Source organism: Eleutherodactylus coqui, chromosome 1, assembly GCF_035609145.1.
Source record: "Eleutherodactylus coqui strain aEleCoq1 chromosome 1, aEleCoq1.hap1, whole genome shotgun sequence".
NCBI classification, from domain to species: domain Eukaryota; kingdom Metazoa; phylum Chordata; class Amphibia; order Anura; family Eleutherodactylidae; genus Eleutherodactylus; species Eleutherodactylus coqui.
The window spans coordinates 414,161,438-414,171,000 of NC_089837.1; positions in this window are offsets into that span (position 1 = coordinate 414,161,438).

Here is a 9,563-nt window from a genome sequence, read left to right on the forward strand (position 1 = left end):
ATGTACAGTGTGCATCTTGAAGTCAGACACTACAGCAGTGCTGACCAGTCAGAGCAGCATGTAGTATCTAAAACTACCATTGCATGCTATGCACACTGTGCTTCAGGTAGTCAGAAGTGGTTTGGCCATTTTTACCCAGGACCAGAGGGTTGCTTTAAGGGTTCTTCTGTCTGGATCTGCTTACTTCCTTTTGTAAATCCCATGTAAAAATAGGTGCAACACATCAGAAGAGTGCAGTGAACAATGCTGGGCCATAGCATTGTCACTGCAGCAGCTTGCTCTTCACTAACGTTGGTAGGGTAAATGAAGGAGGCTGAAGGAGGGGCCAGCGATGGCAGGGGAGCAGAGCAATTTTTTTTAAAGGCTGAGTTTACTTAGTGCATTCACTGTCTGGCCTCTGCAAATCCAGACCCTACAGAGAGGTCAAGTGTCAAACTACTTTTTATTACCAATCTAATTCCCGTTTAGGTGAAGAGACAAATGCAAGTACTGAAATATTCTTTTCTGAACTCTACCTTTCTTAAATATACAGAATTGTGGTTTATTTTGTATTACAATTGAACATACGGTAACACTGATATCTACTTGTCTCCTGAAGACTGCGTTCAACCCCCTCTTTTGACTTCTACATTTAAAAAAAAAAACTAATGCCCCCTGTCCACAGGTGTGATTTTGCCGGCGAAACACGCCGTCTGAAGCTTTCCATAGCGCTGCTGTGGAAAGCCCTGTCCACGAGCAGAGAATCATTGCGATTTTTCCACTCGTGGATGGCAATTCGCAGCATGCTGTCTGCTGGCTCCTGCTCCCGAGCGGCGGCTCCCATGGTGGAGATTTCGCCGCGGGACTTCGCAACACCTATGGACAGGGGGCCTTAATCATTATTTTTGATGGATGTATATTATCTTCCAATGCCCATTTATTTTAACTGCTGAATGTTATTAGAGGCATATGGAGGTTCAAAAAGGAACCATAAAAGTCTACTAGGAGGTTGTACATAGACATAACACAGCCATGTAAAAGAGGCTTTCAATTGATACTCAATAGGTGTTAGAAGCACAGAAGTCCCTTACATACTCGCAGTACCTTTCAAAAGAATCATCTGCATATCATTGCACTGTTTAGAAGCACAGAATATTGGCAAGTGGATTCATTTATAGACCTTACAAAGGAAAATTAAAAAGCATGGCCATACAGAATTTAGTATTTAGTACTTGATATTGTATACAATTAAAAGCACAACAAGCACAGTTATGTTTATTTACACTGATAAAGAAAGATACAAATGTTGGGGCTGCAACAGCAACATGTTTACTGAAGCAAAAAATCATCATGATCAATAGTGTTAATATTCTAGAGGGACTCATGAAATACATGTAAAATGAGTTCAGGCAAAAATGTGCAAACTGTTCTTTTTTTCTCAATGTCACTGAAAATAAAGTATGAAGTACTAATCTAGCATCAATCTAATATCTACATTTTTAAAGTGGAAGCCTTGTAATGATTAGGTGGTGATTGAGAATATTTCTATAGGACTTACAATGTGCTGTACATTTGGGACATCAAGAGTCAAAATGATTTCTATAGAAAATTCTTTCATAACAATGCAATAAGCAAAGCACAAAGCGAAGTCAACACAAACTATCTCATTTAAACACATTACAATAGATTGCTTAGGCTCAATTGTGGGGTTATTAAAGGATTATTTTACACTATTGAAAATTGTCTTAGTTTTCAATATTTCACAAAAATGATTTCAGCTCATATAGTATGCACAATTCTTAAGCTGTTGCTGCAGTTGAATAATTACCGTAGGGATACTTACAACCTGATTATTGACTTTTACTTATATTAAAAACTGTAACATGTATATTTATATGTATATGCGACGTTGAAAATGCAAATGGTCTTGGAACCTCAGTAGAAACTTTTGTCTAAAAGTGTAGCAAACTTACTATCAATTGAGATTTAATAACTCTTTTCTGCAACGGTCTATGAGCAATAGGAGTCATATATTGATTGTAGAAAGTGAAGACATAGGACCTTGGCCAACAGATTTCATCAGTTGTAGTTTACTTTAAAACAAAAAGCGCTTCCTGTTCCCATATTACTTTGACCACATACTATTTGAAGCTTTTTCTAGTAGTTTACTCTGGAGATCATGACCTAATATCTGCTCATGAAATCACATCCATGAACCTTCTAAGCAGCAAATAATGCTTATGCTCTAGCTGCCAATTGCAGTAAAGTGTTCTCCAGCGCCACAAAAGCGATAAAATGTATTTCTTTATTAATCACATTGGTTAAAAAATATCACTGGTTCAATACGATTCCATTTGCCTAAGCGTGTCGAGCGCGTTACGCTCTTAATTGTGGCAATGTTAAAAATACAACACATTAAAAACAAGGCCAGCCAATGGTGGCACCCTGCCAACGCTCATAATAATGGAATTCATGGTGTGTAGCAGTCTGGTTTGAGTGAGATGACTTTTTACTTTTTGCACTTATGCTCTAGCACCTTCCTCTATGCTGATAATCTAGTAACTTCTCACTAGGCCATGTGATCCTCAAAGTTCTAGGTTTTCAATCTATAATACAGCACATTAGGGGAGACCTTTCATTGCCCTTAAACGATGCTTTTGAAAAGCAGCACAGTGTATAGTTATGGTATTGGGGGTACTTTAATATGAGTAGAAGATACTCTGCTTAGGTATATTAAGGAACACTATTTTAATACCTTTTGTACCTACTTTCTTGATCATCCCCAAACTAATTCCTTCTGCTTGCAGCAATAGAATCGAATCTCTAGCTTATATTCTTCTAACTTTCCTCCAAGTCCTAGATACTATAAAGGGCCAGTGATTGTAAAGAATGGTTATCCGAAAAGGATCCTAGCACAATTAGCAGCACAACTTCAATGAACTAAAGCAGTTCATCAGATTATTTGTCTCTTATAGGCTGGTTGTAGTTTTATGTCGTTTTGCATCTATACTATATTAGGAAATAAACATAATAGTAAAGTATGTTGAGATGTCATTTGACCACATATACGAAGTCCCATTGTAACCAGTAAAATAAAGTGATAATTTCCCAAGTTTCTAAAGCCTGAAGACAATCGGTTGAAGGAGAGAACATTCTTTAAATGTCTTTTATCTAGTGGTGGATACTCTTACCACTGATACCAGCACTGGCCTGGAGATGAGTGGTCTTCTAAAATTGGTGGAACGTGACAACTTTTTACACCAGTGTATATTGCCAAGGGCCAAGTTTTAAGAGACCTTGATCTCCAGGTCTGTACCAGCAATGGGAGCGAATTCTGCCCCCTTACAGAGAACTTTAACTTTACTTCTGTAGAGATTTATACAATGTCTAACAAATAATAACTATATCAAAATCTGATATGTTACAAGTAAATACTGAAAGGCTTTCTTTGTTATTTATGCAAGTGGTAGATATGTCCTTTAAAATAATATATAAATAAATCCTACCAAAGGTTAAACATTTACATAATACAGTAAACTCATACATGTATTTTTACTTAATTGTGGGACTACGACATTAAGCAAAATATTCATTATTATGTACAGGTCTATTTAGATTGCAGTTATGAGGTCATCTTATTTGAAACCCGTATGTGGAAAGCATGACAAGCATTGACAGCAAAGCTAGAAAATATCTATGAAAAGCTATTGTTTTATACTTCAAGAATTCTAAATCCTCCTACAATGGAAATCACCTCCAGTAACTTCTGACCCTTTGTGTTTTTTCTGCTCATCATATACTAAGTAGAATTTAGGCAATACCTTTGCTCTAAGTTAATAATATAATGTAAGTGTGGTTCTTGTATTTATGTAAAGTGTATGTATTGTAAATAGAATAAGACTTCTTTTTCTTTTACTTGTACTATGGTGATTTTACCCTATGTCACTGTAAAAGGGACACCTATTAAAATTCTGTCAGAGGATGAAAATTCCAGTCTCTACTCTGAGACTTTGATGAACAAGTGTTATCGTTTTACATAGTGTCTCAGACCTATTTTGTTGGTGCTTTGCTTTTCTGTATTCAACTTTCCTATGGATTGAGCTGTGAACTGAAATCTAGTTTAAACACTTTAAATGTATGCATTTGTATAATTATTTGAATGGAGGCATGAAGGTAAAACATCATTTTGTATTGAATAAAATTAACTTCTCTGAAGAATTTTATTGCATTTTTGTATACACGTGGGACAAAATACACATGTCTGACACTGCACACCCAAATTGGTATCCATACCTTATCATCCTGTGTGTACAATTATATTTTGCTTCCTACTGGGTATCATAACTGACTGACATACTAAATACACATACATATAAAACCTCTTAGTCAGATGTGGTGCAGTTTATCCAAACAACTCTGCCCTCATGTGGATGCATTTGTAACTACACATTATGCCTCACACTCCCTCATCATCACCAAAGCCTCTACAAGGTGGGCCGTGGAAAAGTATCCCGACACCACACTCTTATGAAAACGGTCTAAAAGAAAGGTCTTTGTTGCCCATAGCAACCAACCACAGCACAGCTTTCATTTCTTATACTGCTGATGTAAAATGAAAGCTGTGCTGTAATTGGTTGCTATGGGCAACAAAGACCTTTCTTTTAGACTATTTTCATAAGAGTTCCGTGGCCCTCCTTGTAGATGCTAGGGTGATGATGAGTGAGTGTGAGGCATCATGTGTGGTTACATAATGCATCACATGCCTGCAGACGATTTTGAAAAATTCTGCCGGTGTCTACAAAAGTAGTAAAAAAAAAATAAGACCCCGCTCACCATTCTGCATTCATCAAAAATTGAGAAAGCTGGAATAAGTCCTCGGTTGTATATTCAAGTGGTGCACGGAAGCATTTACTCCAAGCCAGGTCCCGGTGTCGAAGTAGAATAGTAAACGAAGTCCAGCACCAATCCACAGATATTTCCATTTATATCAATCCGTTAATAAAAAACGCATAAAAAGCCCAATATGCACATGACTGGAAATATTTCCAACACATTTCAACTAGTACAGAGCCTTATGCTGCGTTTAGATGGAATGTTTATCATTCACAGAATCGTTCCAATGAACTAAAGTGAATGACAACCGTTCAGCTTAAATGCGAGCCAACGACTGAACGAAGAGTGAGAATGGTGAGGCTCTCATTCATCGTTTAGTTTCAGCCGGCATAAAAATCAGCACCGGCTTGTTAACTTATCGGGCAGTTTAAACACTGATCGTTAAGTAATTCACATAGGAATCTAGAATATGTATGGAAGAGCTCTCACTGCGAAGATGTCAACACTGTAGTGGTCCTGCAGAATATTCTATAGTAGAAGGTCAATCTTCTCAGATATAGCCAGGAATGTATAGGTGCTCCAAAGAGATCTCATATCACTGATGAGACGGCAGCCAGAGGATACTCCATTCACAGAGTGAAGGAGACAATATAATGGCAAGACAAAAAGAGAAAAATTCCTCAGCGCTCACACCAATGTAATGCATACAGGTATAGATGAAAACGGATGAAACTTACTCGGTGGAGGCGCCTATAGCCCAGGCGCCTCCCAATCCAGGATTAGCTTGTCGCACGGGGATGAAAGCCAGCGGCAGCGGAGGTGTTTTCATAAGTTTTATTGCGTGCAATCGAGGTACACAACGCGTTTCGGCCTGGAGGCCTTTTTCAAGTGTGACACTTACATACTTATAGGAATGTGGGGAGGAGGTTAAGGGGCTTACATACTTATAGGAATGTGGGGAGGAGGTTAAGTGGCTTACATACTTATAGGAATGTGGGGAGGAGGTTAAGGGGCTTACATACTTATAGGAATGTGGGGAGGAGGTTAAGTGGCTTACATACTTATAGGAATGTGGGGAGGAGGTTAAGGGGCTTACATACTTATAGGAATGTGGGGAGTAAGTTTCATCCGTTTTCATCTATACCTGTATGCATTACATTGGTGTGAGGCTTACATACTTATAGGAATCTAGGGAGGAGCTTAAGTGGCTTACATACTTATAGGAATGTGGGGAGGAGGTTAAGGGGCTTACATACTTATAGGAATGTGGGGAGGAGGTTAAGTGGCTTACATACTTATAGGAATGTGGGGAGGAGGTTAAGGGGCTTACATACTTATAGGAATGTGGGGAGTAAGTTTCATCCGTTTTCATCTATACCTGTATGCATTACATTGGTGTGAGGCTTACATACTTATAGGAATCTAGGGAGGAGCTTAAGTGGCTTACATACTTATAGGAATGTGGGGAGGAGGTTAAGGGGCTTACATACTTATAGGAATGTGGGGAGGAGGTTAAGTGGCTTACATACTTATAGGAATGTGGGGAGCAGGTTAAGGGGCTTACATACTTATAGGAATGTGGGGAGCAGGTTAAGTGGCTTACATACTTATAGGAATGTGGGGAGGAGGTTAAGGGGCTTACATACTTATAGGAATGTGGGGAGGAGGTTAAGGGGCTTACATACTTATAGGAATGTGGGGAGGAGGTTAAGGGGCTTACATACTTATAGGAATGTGGGGAGGAGGTTAAGGGGCCTACATACTTATAGGAATGTGGGGAGCAGGTTAAGTGGCTTACATACTTATAGGAATGTGGGGAGGAGGTTAAGTGGCTTACATACTTATAGGAATGTGGGGAGGAGGTTAAGGGGCTTACATACTTATAGGAATGTGGGGAGGAGGTTAAGGGGCTTACATACTTATAGGAATGTGGGGAGGAGGTTAAGGGGCTTACATACTTATAGGAATGTGGGGAGGAGGTTAAGGGGCTTACATACTTATAGGAATGTGGGGAGCAGGTTAAGGGGCTTACATACTTATAGGAATGTGGGGAGCAGGTTAAGGGGCTTACATACTTATAGGAATGTGGGGAGCAGGTTAAGTGGCTTACATACTTATTGGCGGGGAAGATCGTTTTAAGAAGTGAGTTGTTGGCAATGTGCCTGCCTTCATTTACAGTATAAGGGTGAAGTCACACGAACGTATATCGGCTCGGTTTTTACGCCGAGCCGATATACGTTGTCCTCGTGTGCAGGGGGGAGGATGGAAGAGCCAGGAGAAGGAACTGAGCTCCCGCCCCCCCCTCTCCGCCTCCTCTCCACCCCTCTGCACTATTTGCAATGGGAAGAGGTGGGGGTGGGGCTAATTTCCGAGAATTAGCCGCGCCCCGACCCACCTCTCCCCATTGCAAATAGTGCAGAGGGGCAGAGAGGGGGCGGGAGCTCAGTTCCTGCTCCTGGCTCTTCCATTCCCCCCCCCTGCAGATGAGGACAACGTATATCCGCTCGGCGTGAAAACCGGGCAGATATACGTTCGTTTGACTTCACCCTAAAAAGTAGTTCAATCAAAGTAAATGTCCATTTTATTTTCTATCTAAGTAGGTCCAACATCGTAGGCTGATTAATTTCTCAACCCAGTAATGACAAAGTGGCAAACATGTATATCATATGGACATGGGCATTAATCTTGCATTGTTTATACATGTATATCGCAAGTCTAATATTTCTGCCGACTGACAGGATCAGCTCAGGTTTCTGGCTGTCCAAGACAGCCGGGGATCCCGAGGAGAAGACAGGAGCTGTTGATATCAACTTCTGTCTTTTCTTTAGTAGCCTACATAGTAATTGGCAATATCACTGCCTCTGGTGGTCCCACAAGGCTGTCGGAGGTCCGCCAGGATGGCAAAACTGCTGTCTCAGTAGATCAGCACTATTCATGACTGTCACCAAAGGGGGCTGTTTTCTCGCTGCAATTGGGGTTCTTATTAATGCTCCAGTTACCGTATAAAACTACAAAGTGCTAAAATAAAATCTGTAATGCATATGTTTCCCCGAAAATAAGACCAGGTCGTATATTAATTTTTGCGCCAAAATATTTTATAGTTTTTTTTTTACATATACAGATGTCTGGGCATTATTTAGATTGACTTGTTTTTATTAACTGTAACTAAGACTTATTTTTGAGTAGCTTATATTTCAAGCATCTTCAAAGAAAAACCTGAAAAATCATGCTGCATCCTCAAAAATCTTGAAAAAGTATGCCTGGGCTTATTTTCAGAGTAGGTCTTATTTTCAGGGAAGCAGGGTAGTTGTGACCTTGTGGGGGACACATTATGTTAAAAAAAAAAAATAGAAACATAGTAAAAAAAAGAAACTAAAAATCACACCACCTACACCAACACAAACTGTTGCCATAGCTGCACTGTTTACCTGAAACCATTTTAACTCTTTGTTTTTGTGAGAATTTAAGGAGTAAAGAACTCTGAATTAAAAAAAAAATCTTTAAATGTTTTGAACTTTTTATAAAACAAAAAAATGTATATTAAAGTGTTTAACATTCCCATATTTCATGGGAAAAGAAAATGATGTTGGTAGTCTGAGAAATAAAAATGGGCCGTTCAACCACCACATGTGTAAAATTGCTAAAAAGTGCCTGCCATTTAGGACCAAAATACTCTGGTTATTAATTGGCCAATCCATCTATTTTACTGGTTAGATCTCCCTCTTTCTGTTGCTGAACTCAGTAGTAGTAATAGTCTATGGCTTCCTCTAGCAGCCACGCGGGGTGCATATATCTATATCGCTCCCCAAATGCACACCATTCACAACCTGATTGGTTGTTTGGATTTACTTATTCCCAGTGATTGGTTATTTAGTTTGGCTGGTTCTCGGTGATTGGTTGTTTAGGCTGGCTTGTGTAGAAGTGGGGGAGTAATAGGCTAATATGCGCTGGGGGGCAATTTAGGCGTTTTCTTGATTTTTGCTTTTTCTTATCATGAAATGTTCACAAGCGTTCACGGTAAGATTATAACGGTTGTCATCAGTTGTCCGTCATAGTTTTTATAGACCCTTTTTTATTGCTTCTAATTATATTAACACGAATGGATGCAAGGATACAAATATCTGTTACTTTGCAGTTTTTCATTCCAGATATGCTGTTCCTATCAAGCCTATTTGGTCTTCATTTACATTAGTGTGATGATGGAGAGACAGATGTTTCTATCCTCCATCTATATATGGAATTAATCCAAAGAGCTCTCAATTTCTTCATAACCTATTTTGCTATCCTTGCACGATTTCATGCTTGGTCTCATTTTATCCCCTGAGGCCAGCCGCCCTTGAGTTATAAACTGAAACATCCTAATAACCATAATGAAATATTGCGAGAATCAATAAATGCATATCATTCAGCTATATCAGCCTGTGTGGGGCTCCTTGGACTTTCTTCTACCTTTCAGAACGTATGGTTTTCATCTTTGGCTACCAAATACTTTTTACTGTGTGAACCTACTTTTTATTTCAGAAGTTGTGGGATCCCAACCTACACACAAAACGTGGAAAACATCTCTAGGCACTTATCTGACATGCAAAGATATGACTGAAACAGCAACCAAGTGAAATATTTAATGCTTTCCTCATGTGCACATTTGATGCAAGCTAAACAGCCCTCAAATGATTAGTTACTCTCTTCATGTTCTAAGATCTCTTGCACTGTAGGGATTTTGTGCAGATTTAATAATCTCGCCCACCACT